The sequence below is a fragment of the Mixophyes fleayi genome, unplaced genomic scaffold (genome assembly GCF_038048845.1).
Source record: "Mixophyes fleayi isolate aMixFle1 unplaced genomic scaffold, aMixFle1.hap1 Scaffold_2526, whole genome shotgun sequence".
NCBI lineage: Eukaryota > Metazoa > Chordata > Amphibia > Anura > Limnodynastidae > Mixophyes > Mixophyes fleayi.
In genome coordinates, this window is record NW_027446634.1 from 30,001 (window position 1) to 37,500 (window position 7,500).

General features: G+C 45.3%; 11 non-coding genes and 21 pseudogenes across 11 annotated transcripts; all 32 read left to right on the forward strand.

The window, feature by feature from the left end:
- The first annotated feature begins 17 nt into the window (after positions 1–17).
- Positions 18–136, forward strand: LOC142124418 (5S ribosomal RNA; annotated as a pseudogene).
- An 84-nt stretch (positions 137–220) lies between these two features.
- On the forward strand, positions 221–339 carry LOC142124324 (5S ribosomal RNA; annotated as a pseudogene).
- Positions 340–424: 85 nt separating this feature from the next.
- LOC142124317 (5S ribosomal RNA) lies at positions 425–543 on the forward strand (annotated as a pseudogene).
- Positions 544–626: 83 nt separating this feature from the next.
- On the forward strand, positions 627–745 carry LOC142124447 (5S ribosomal RNA; annotated as a pseudogene).
- An 83-nt stretch (positions 746–828) lies between these two features.
- Positions 829–947, forward strand: LOC142124355 (5S ribosomal RNA; annotated as a pseudogene).
- Positions 948–1,031: 84 nt separating this feature from the next.
- On the forward strand, positions 1,032–1,150 carry LOC142124419 (5S ribosomal RNA). Its single transcript, XR_012684611.1, has one exon. It is a non-coding gene; the product is annotated as a 5S ribosomal RNA (ribosomal RNA).
- Positions 1,151–1,438: 288 nt separating this feature from the next.
- On the forward strand, positions 1,439–1,557 carry LOC142124414 (5S ribosomal RNA; annotated as a pseudogene).
- Positions 1,558–1,641: 84 nt separating this feature from the next.
- Positions 1,642–1,760, forward strand: LOC142124386 (5S ribosomal RNA; annotated as a pseudogene).
- An 84-nt stretch (positions 1,761–1,844) lies between these two features.
- Positions 1,845–1,963, forward strand: LOC142124284 (5S ribosomal RNA). Its single transcript, XR_012684579.1, has one exon. It is a non-coding gene; the product is annotated as a 5S ribosomal RNA (ribosomal RNA).
- Positions 1,964–2,045: 82 nt separating this feature from the next.
- On the forward strand, positions 2,046–2,164 carry LOC142124454 (5S ribosomal RNA; annotated as a pseudogene).
- An 84-nt stretch (positions 2,165–2,248) lies between these two features.
- LOC142124295 (5S ribosomal RNA) lies at positions 2,249–2,367 on the forward strand. The gene has a single exon (XR_012684589.1). It is a non-coding gene; the product is annotated as a 5S ribosomal RNA (ribosomal RNA).
- Positions 2,368–2,451: 84 nt separating this feature from the next.
- On the forward strand, positions 2,452–2,570 carry LOC142124536 (5S ribosomal RNA). The gene has a single exon (XR_012684648.1). It is a non-coding gene; the product is annotated as a 5S ribosomal RNA (ribosomal RNA).
- Positions 2,571–2,653: 83 nt separating this feature from the next.
- LOC142124285 (5S ribosomal RNA) lies at positions 2,654–2,772 on the forward strand. The gene has a single exon (XR_012684580.1). It is a non-coding gene; the product is annotated as a 5S ribosomal RNA (ribosomal RNA).
- A 286-nt stretch (positions 2,773–3,058) lies between these two features.
- On the forward strand, positions 3,059–3,177 carry LOC142124442 (5S ribosomal RNA; annotated as a pseudogene).
- Positions 3,178–3,263: 86 nt separating this feature from the next.
- LOC142124477 (5S ribosomal RNA) lies at positions 3,264–3,382 on the forward strand (annotated as a pseudogene).
- An 84-nt stretch (positions 3,383–3,466) lies between these two features.
- Positions 3,467–3,585, forward strand: LOC142124515 (5S ribosomal RNA). The gene has a single exon (XR_012684630.1). It is a non-coding gene; the product is annotated as a 5S ribosomal RNA (ribosomal RNA).
- Positions 3,586–3,669: 84 nt separating this feature from the next.
- LOC142124403 (5S ribosomal RNA) lies at positions 3,670–3,788 on the forward strand (annotated as a pseudogene).
- An 83-nt stretch (positions 3,789–3,871) lies between these two features.
- Positions 3,872–3,990, forward strand: LOC142124376 (5S ribosomal RNA; annotated as a pseudogene).
- An 83-nt stretch (positions 3,991–4,073) lies between these two features.
- LOC142124457 (5S ribosomal RNA) lies at positions 4,074–4,192 on the forward strand (annotated as a pseudogene).
- An 84-nt stretch (positions 4,193–4,276) lies between these two features.
- Positions 4,277–4,395, forward strand: LOC142124505 (5S ribosomal RNA). Its single transcript, XR_012684621.1, has one exon. It is a non-coding gene; the product is annotated as a 5S ribosomal RNA (ribosomal RNA).
- Positions 4,396–4,478: 83 nt separating this feature from the next.
- LOC142124352 (5S ribosomal RNA) lies at positions 4,479–4,597 on the forward strand (annotated as a pseudogene).
- An 83-nt stretch (positions 4,598–4,680) lies between these two features.
- On the forward strand, positions 4,681–4,799 carry LOC142124305 (5S ribosomal RNA). Its single transcript, XR_012684598.1, has one exon. It is a non-coding gene; the product is annotated as a 5S ribosomal RNA (ribosomal RNA).
- Positions 4,800–5,083: 284 nt separating this feature from the next.
- Positions 5,084–5,202, forward strand: LOC142124444 (5S ribosomal RNA; annotated as a pseudogene).
- An 83-nt stretch (positions 5,203–5,285) lies between these two features.
- On the forward strand, positions 5,286–5,404 carry LOC142124356 (5S ribosomal RNA; annotated as a pseudogene).
- An 84-nt stretch (positions 5,405–5,488) lies between these two features.
- On the forward strand, positions 5,489–5,607 carry LOC142124283 (5S ribosomal RNA). Its single transcript, XR_012684578.1, has one exon. It is a non-coding gene; the product is annotated as a 5S ribosomal RNA (ribosomal RNA).
- A 288-nt stretch (positions 5,608–5,895) lies between these two features.
- On the forward strand, positions 5,896–6,014 carry LOC142124342 (5S ribosomal RNA; annotated as a pseudogene).
- Positions 6,015–6,098: 84 nt separating this feature from the next.
- Positions 6,099–6,217, forward strand: LOC142124452 (5S ribosomal RNA; annotated as a pseudogene).
- Positions 6,218–6,301: 84 nt separating this feature from the next.
- Positions 6,302–6,420, forward strand: LOC142124310 (5S ribosomal RNA; annotated as a pseudogene).
- Positions 6,421–6,503: 83 nt separating this feature from the next.
- On the forward strand, positions 6,504–6,622 carry LOC142124443 (5S ribosomal RNA). Its single transcript, XR_012684614.1, has one exon. It is a non-coding gene; the product is annotated as a 5S ribosomal RNA (ribosomal RNA).
- A 284-nt stretch (positions 6,623–6,906) lies between these two features.
- On the forward strand, positions 6,907–7,025 carry LOC142124485 (5S ribosomal RNA; annotated as a pseudogene).
- An 83-nt stretch (positions 7,026–7,108) lies between these two features.
- LOC142124425 (5S ribosomal RNA) lies at positions 7,109–7,227 on the forward strand (annotated as a pseudogene).
- Positions 7,228–7,311: 84 nt separating this feature from the next.
- Positions 7,312–7,430, forward strand: LOC142124296 (5S ribosomal RNA). The gene has a single exon (XR_012684590.1). It is a non-coding gene; the product is annotated as a 5S ribosomal RNA (ribosomal RNA).
- Positions 7,431–7,500: the final 70 nt, after the last annotated feature.

The following is a 7,500-nucleotide window of genomic DNA, read 5'->3' on the forward strand; positions in this document are numbered from 1 at the left end:
GTCATTAGGAAACCAATACCTACAGCCACACCACCCTGAACAAGCCCAATCTCACCTGCTCTTGGAAGCTAAGCAGGGCCCGGCCTGGTTAGTACTTGGATGGGAGACCACCTGGGAATACCAGGTGCTGTAGGCAGTTTTTTTTTATTTTCTCTTGTTCCCGCTTCCTTCGAAGCTGGTTTTGAGATGTATAAGACATGTAGGTCTTTAGTAAACCCATACCTACAGCCACACCACCCTGAACAAGCCCAATCTCATTTGATCTTGGAAGCTAAGCAGGACCGGGCCTGGTTAGTTCTTGGATGGGAGACCACCTGGGAATACCAGGTGCTGTAGGCCATTTTTTTCTTATTTTCTCTTGTTCCGGCTTCCTTCAATGCTGGTTTTGAGATGTATAAGAGATGTAGGTCATTAGGAAACCAATACATACAGCCACACCACCCTGAACAAGCCCAATCTCATCTGATCTTGGAAGCTAAGCAGGGCCAGGCCTGGTTAGTACTTGGATGGGAGACCACCTGGGAATACCAGGTTCTGTATGCCTTATTTTTTTATTTTCTCTTGTTCCGGCTACCTTCGAAGCTGGATTTCAGATGTATAAGAGATGTAGGTCTTTAGGAAACCAATGCTATAGTTTCACCCCCCTGAACAAGCCCAATCTCATCTGCTCTTGGAAGATAAGCAGGGCCGGGCCTGGTTAGTACTCGGATGGGAGACCACCTGGGAATACCAGGTGCTGTAGGCCTTTTTTTTTATTTTCTCTTGTTCCGGCTTCCTACAATGCTGGTTTTAAGATGTATAAGAGATGTAGGTCAGTAAGAAACCAATACCTACAGCCACACCACCCTGAACAAGCCCAATCTCATCTGATCTTGGAAGCTAAGAAGGGCTGGGCTTGGTTAGTACTTTGATGGGAGACCACCTGGGAATACCAGATGCTGTAGGCCTTTCTTTTTTTTTTTCTCTTGTTCCGACTTCCTTCAATGCTGGTTTTGAGATGTATAAGAGATGTAGGTCATTAGAAAAACAATACCTACAGCCACACCACCCTGAACAAGCCCAATCTCGTCTGATCTTGGAAGCTAAGCAGGGCTGGGCCTGGCTAGTACTTGGATGGGAGACCACCTGGGAATACCAGGTGCTGTAGGAAATTTTTTTTTATTTTCTCTTGTTCCGACTTCCTTCAATGCTGGTTTTGAGATGTATAAGAGATGTAGGTCATTAGGAAATCAATATCTACAGCCACACCACCCTGAACAAGCCCAATCTTGTCTGATCTTCAAAGCTAAGCAGGGCCAGGCATGGTTAGTAGTTGGATGGGAGACCACCTGGGAATACCAGGTGCTTTAGGCAATTTTTTTTTTATTTTCTCTTGTTCCGGCTTCCTTCGAAGCTGGTTTTGAGATGTATAAGAGATGTAGGTCTTTAGGAAACCAATACCTACAGCCACACCACTCTGAACAAGCCCAATCTCATCTGATCTTGGAAGCTAAGAAGGGCCGGGCCTGGTTAGTACTGGGATGGGAGACCACCCGGGAATACCAGGTGCTGTCTGCAATTTTTTTTTATTTTCTCTTGTTCCGACTTCCTTCAATGCTGGTTTTGAGATGTATAAGAGATGTAGGTCATTAGGAAACCAATACCTACAGCCACACCACCCTGAACAAGCCCAATCTCGTCTGATCTTGGAAGCTAAGCAGGGCCCAGCCTGGTTAGTACCTGGATGGGAGACCACCTGGGAATACCAGGTGCTGTAGGCCATTTTTTTTTATTTTCTCTTGTTCCGGCTTCCTTCAATGCTGGTTTTGAGATGTATAAGAGATGTAGGTCATTAGGCAACCAATACCTACAGCCACACCACCCTGAACAAGCCCAATCTCATCTGATCTTGGAAGCTAAGCAGGGCCGGGCCTGGTTAGTACTTGGATGGGAGACCACCTGGGAATACCAGGTGCTGTAGGCCTTTTATTTTATTTTTTCTTGTTCCGGCTTCCTTCAATGCTGGTTTTCAGATGTATAAGAGATGTAGGTCAGTAGGAAACCATACCTACAGCCACACCACCCTGAACAAGCCCAATCTCATCAGATCTTTTAAGCAAAGAAGGGCTGGGCCTGGTTAATACTTGGATGGGAGACCACCTGGGAATACCAGGTGCTGTAGGCCTTTTTTTTTTATTTTCTCTTGTTCCGTCTTCCTTCAATGCTGGTTTTGAGATGTATAAGAGATGTAGGTCATTAAAAAAGCAATACCTACAGTCACACTACCCAGAACAAGCCCAATCTCATCTGATCTTGGAAGCTAAGCAGGGCCAGGCCTGGTTAGTACTTGGATGGGAGACCACCTGGGAATACCAGGTGCTGTAGGCAATTCTTTTTTATTTTCTCTTGTTCCGACTTCCTTCAATGCTGGTTTTGAGATGTATAAGAGATGTAGGTCATGAGGAAACCAACACCTACAGCCACACCACCCTGAACAAGCCCAATCTCATCTGATCTTGGAAGCTAAGCAGGGCCGGGCTTGGTTAGTACTTGGATGGTAGACCACCTGGGAATACCAGGTGCTGTAGGCAGTTCTTTTTATTTTCTCTTGTTCCGGCTTCCTTCGAAGCTGGTTTTGAGATGTATAAGACATGTAGGTCATTAGGAAACCAATACCTACAGCCACACCACCCTGAACAAGCCCAATCTCATCTGATCTTGGAAGCTAAGCAGGACCGGGCCTGGTTAGTACTTGGATGGGAGACCACCTGGGAATACTAGGTGCTGTAGGCCATTTTTTTTTATTTTCTCTTGTTCCGGCTTCCTTCAATGCTGGTTTTGAGATGTATAAGAGATGTAGGTCATTACTAAGCCAATACCTACAGACACACCACCCTGAATAAGCCTAATTTCATCTGATCTTGAAAGCTAAGCAGGACCGGGCCTGGTTAGTACTTGGATAGGAGACCAACTGGGAATACCAGATGCTGTATGATTGTTTTTTTTATTTTCTCTTGTTCCGGCTTCCTGCAAAGCTGGTTTTGAGATGTATAAGAGATGTAGGTCATTAGGAAACCAATACTATAACCACACCACCCTGAACAAGCCCAATCTCATCTGATCTTGGATGCTAAGTAGGGTCGGGCCTGGTTAGTACTTGGATGGGAGACCACCTATGAATACCAGGTGCTGTAGGCCTTTTTTTTTTTTATTTTCTCTTGTTCCGGCTTCCTTCGAAGCTGGATTTGAGATGTATAAGAGATGTAGGTCATTAGGAAACCAATACCTACAGCCACACCACCCTGAACAAGCCCAATCTCGTCTCATCTTGAAAGCTAAGCAGGGCCCGGCCTGGTTAGTACTTGGATGGAAGACCACGTGGGAATACCAGGTGCTGTAGGCAGTTTTTTTTTATTTTGTCTTGTTCCGGCTTCCTTCGAAGCTGGTTTTGAGATGTAGAAGACATGTAGGTCTTTAAAAAACCCATACCTACAGCCACACCACCCTGAACAAGCCCAATCTCATTTGATCTTGGAAGCTAAGCAGGACCGGGCCTGGTTAGTACTTGGATGGGAGACCACCTGGGAATACCAGGTGCTGTAGGCCATTTTTTTTTATTTTCTCTTGTTCCGGCTTCCTTCAATGCTGGTTTTGAGATGTATAAGAGATGTAGGTCATTAGGAAACCAATACATACAGCCACACCACCCTGAACAAGCCCAATCTCGTCTGATCTTCGAAGCTAAGGAGGGCTGGGCCTGGTTAGTACTTGGATGGGAGACCACCTGGGAATACCAGGTGCTGTAGGCCTTATTTTTTTATTTTCTCTTGTTCCGGCTTCCTTCGAAGCTGGATTTGAGATGTATAAGAGATGTAGGTCTTTAGAAAACCAATGCTATAGCCACACCCCCCTGAACAAGCCCAATCTCATCTGATCTTGGAAGCTAAGCAGGGCCAGGCCTGGTTAGTACTCGGATGGGAGACCACCTGGGAATACCAGGTGCTGTAGGCCTTTTTTTTTATTTTCTCTTGTTCCGGCTTCCTACAATGCTGGTTTTAAGATGTATAAGAGATGTAGGTCAGTAAGAAACCAATACCTACAGCCACACCACCCTGAACAAGCCCAATCTCATCTGATCTTGGAAGCTATGAAGGGCTGGGCCTGGTTAGTACTTTGATGAGAGACCACCTGGGAATACCAGATGCTGTAGGCCTTTCTTTTTTATTTTCTCTTGTTCCGACTTCCTACAATGCTGGGTTTGAGATGTATAAGAGATGTAGGTCATTAGAAAAACAATACCTACAGCCACACCACCCTGAACAAGCCCAATCTCATCTGATCTTGGAAGCTAAGCAGGGCTGGGCCTGGTTAGTACTTGGATGGGAGACCACCTGGGAATACCAGGTGCTGTAGGCCTTTTATTTTATTTTTTCTTGTTCCGGCTTCCTTCAATGCTGGTTTTCAGATGTATAAGAGATGTAGGTCATGAGGAAACCAACACCTACAGCCACACCACCCTGAGCAAGCCCAATCTCATCTGATCTTGGAAGCTAAGCAGGGCCAGGCCTGGTTAGTACTTGGATGGTAGACCACCTGGGAATACCAGGTGCTGTAGGCAGTTTTTTTTATTTTCTCTTGTTCCGGCTTCCTTCGAAGCTGGTTTTGAGATGTATAAGACATGTAGGTCATTAGAAAACCAATACCTACAGCCACACCACCCTGAACAAGCCCAATCTCATCTGATCTTGGAAGCTAAGCAGGACCAGGCCTGGTTAGTACTTGGATGGGAGACCACCTGGGAATACCAGGTGCTGTAGGCCAATTTTTTATTTTCTCTTGTTCCGGCTTCCTTCAATGCTGGTTTTGAGATGTATAAGAGAAGTAGGTCATTACTAAGCCAATACCTACAGACACACCACCCTGAATAAGCCTAATTTCGTCTGATCTTGAAAGCTAAGCAGGACCGGGCCTGGTTAGTACTTGGATAGGAGACCAACTGGGAATACCAGATGCTGTATGATTGTTTTTTTTATTTTCTCTTGTTCCGGCTTCCTGCAAAGCTGGTTTTGAGATGTATAAGAGATGTAGGTCTTCAGAAAACCAATGCTATAGCCACAACCCCCTGAACAAGCCCAATCTCATCTGCTCTTGGAAGATAAGCAGGGCCGGGCCTGGTTAGTACTCGGATGGGAGACCACCTGGGAATACCAGGTGCTGTAGGCCTTTTTTTTTATTTTCTCTTGTTCCGGCTTCCTACAATGCTGGTTTTAAGATGTATAAGAGATGTAGGTCAGTAAGAAACCAATACCTACAGCCACACCACCCTGAACAAGCCCAATCTCATCTGATCTTGGAAGCTAAGAAGGGCTGGGCTTGGTTAGTACTTTGATGGGAGACCACCTGGGAATACCAGATGCTGTAGGCCTTTCTTTTTTTTTTTCTCTTGTTCCGACTTCCTTCAATGCTGGTTTTGAGATGTATAAGAGATGTAGGTCATTAGAAAAACAATACCTAAAGCCACACCACCCTGAACAAGCCCAATCTCGTCTGATCTTGGAAGCTAAGCAGGGCTGGGCCTGGTTAGTACTTGGATGGGAGACCACCTGGGAATACCAGGTGCTGTAGGCAATTTTTTTTTATTTTCTCTTGTTCCGACTTCCTTCAATGCTGGTTTTGAGATGTATAAGAGATGTAGGTCATTAGGAAATCAATATCTACAGCCACACCACCCTGAACAAGCCCAATCTTGACTGATCTTCAAAGCTAAGCAGGGCCAGGCCTGGTTAGTAGTTGGATGGGAGACCACCTGGGAATACCAGGTGCTTTAGGCAATTTTTTTTTTATTTTCTCTTGTTCCAGCTTCCTTCGAAGCTGGTTTTGAGATGTATAAGAGATGTAGGTCTTTAAGAAACCAATACCTACAGCCACACCACTCTGAACAAGCCCAATCTCATCTGATCTTGGGAGCTAAGAAGGGCCGGGCCTGGTTAGTACTTGGATGGGAGACCACCTGGGAATACCAGGTGCTGTAGGCAGTTTTTTTTTATTTTCTCTTGTTCCGGCTTCCTTCGAAGCTGGTTTTGAGATGTATAAGACATGTAGGTCTTTAGAAAACCAATACCTACAGCCACACCACCCTGAACAAGCCCAATCTCGTTTGATCTTGGAAGCTAAGCAGTACCAGGCCTGCTTAGTACTTGGATGGGAGACCACCTGGGAATACCAGGTGCTGTAGGCCATTTTTTTTTATTTTCTCTTGTTTCGGCTTCCTTCAATGCTGGTTTTGAGATGTATAAGAGATGTAGGTCATGAGGAAACCAACACCTACAGCCACACCACCCTGAACAAGCCCAATCTCATCTGATCTTGGAAGCTAAGCAGGGCCAGGCCTGGTTAGTACTTGGATGGTAGACCACCTGGGAATACCAGGTGCTGTAGGCAGTTTTTTTTATTTTCTCTTGTTCCGGCTTCCTTCGAAGCTGGTTTTGAGATGTATAAGACATGTAGGTCATTAGAAAACCAATACCTACAGCCACACCACCCTGAACAAGCCCAATCTCATCTGATCTTGGAAGCTAAGCAGGACCGGGCCTGGTTAGTACTTGGATGGGAGACCACCTGGGAATACCAGGTGCTGTAGGCCAATTTTTTATTTTCTCTTGTTCCGGCTTCCTTCAATGCTGGTTTTGAGATGTATAAGAGAAGTAGGTCATTACTAAGCCAATACCTACAGACACACCACCCTGAATAAGCCTAATTTCGTCTGATCTTGAAAGCTAAGCAGGACCGGGCCTGGTTAGTACTTGGATAGGAGACCAACTGGGAATACCAGATGCTGTATGATTGTTTTTTTTATTTTCTCTTGTTCCGGCTTCCTGCAAAGCTGGTTTTGAGATGTATAAGAGATGTAGGTCTTTAAAAAACCAATGCTATAGCCACAACCCCCTGAACAAGCCCAATCTCGTCTGATCTTGGAAGCTAAGCAGGGCAGGGCCTGGTTAGTACTTGGATAGGAGACCAACTGGGAATACCAGATGCTGTATGATTGTTTTTTTTATTTTCTCTTGTTCCGGCTTCCTGCAAAGCTGGTTTTGAGATGTATAAGAGATGTAGGTCATTAGGAAACCAATACTATAACCACACCACCCTGAACAAGCCCAATCTCATCTGATCTTGGATTCTAAGTAGGGTCGGGCCTGGTTAGTACTTGGATGGGAGACCACCTATGAATACCAGGTGCTGTAGGCCTTTTTTTTTTATTTTCTCTTGTTCCGGCTTCCTTCAATGCTGGTTTTGAGATGTATAAGAGATGTAGGTCATTAGGAAACCAATACCTACAGCCACACCACCCTGAACAAGCCCAATCTCATCTGATCTTGGAAGCTAAGCAGGGCCGGGCCTGGTTAGTACTTGGATGGGAGACCACCTGGGAATACCAGGTGCTGTAGGCCTTTTATTTTATTTTTTCTTGTTCCGGCTTCCTTCAATGCTGGTTTTGAGATGTATAAGAGATGTAGGTCA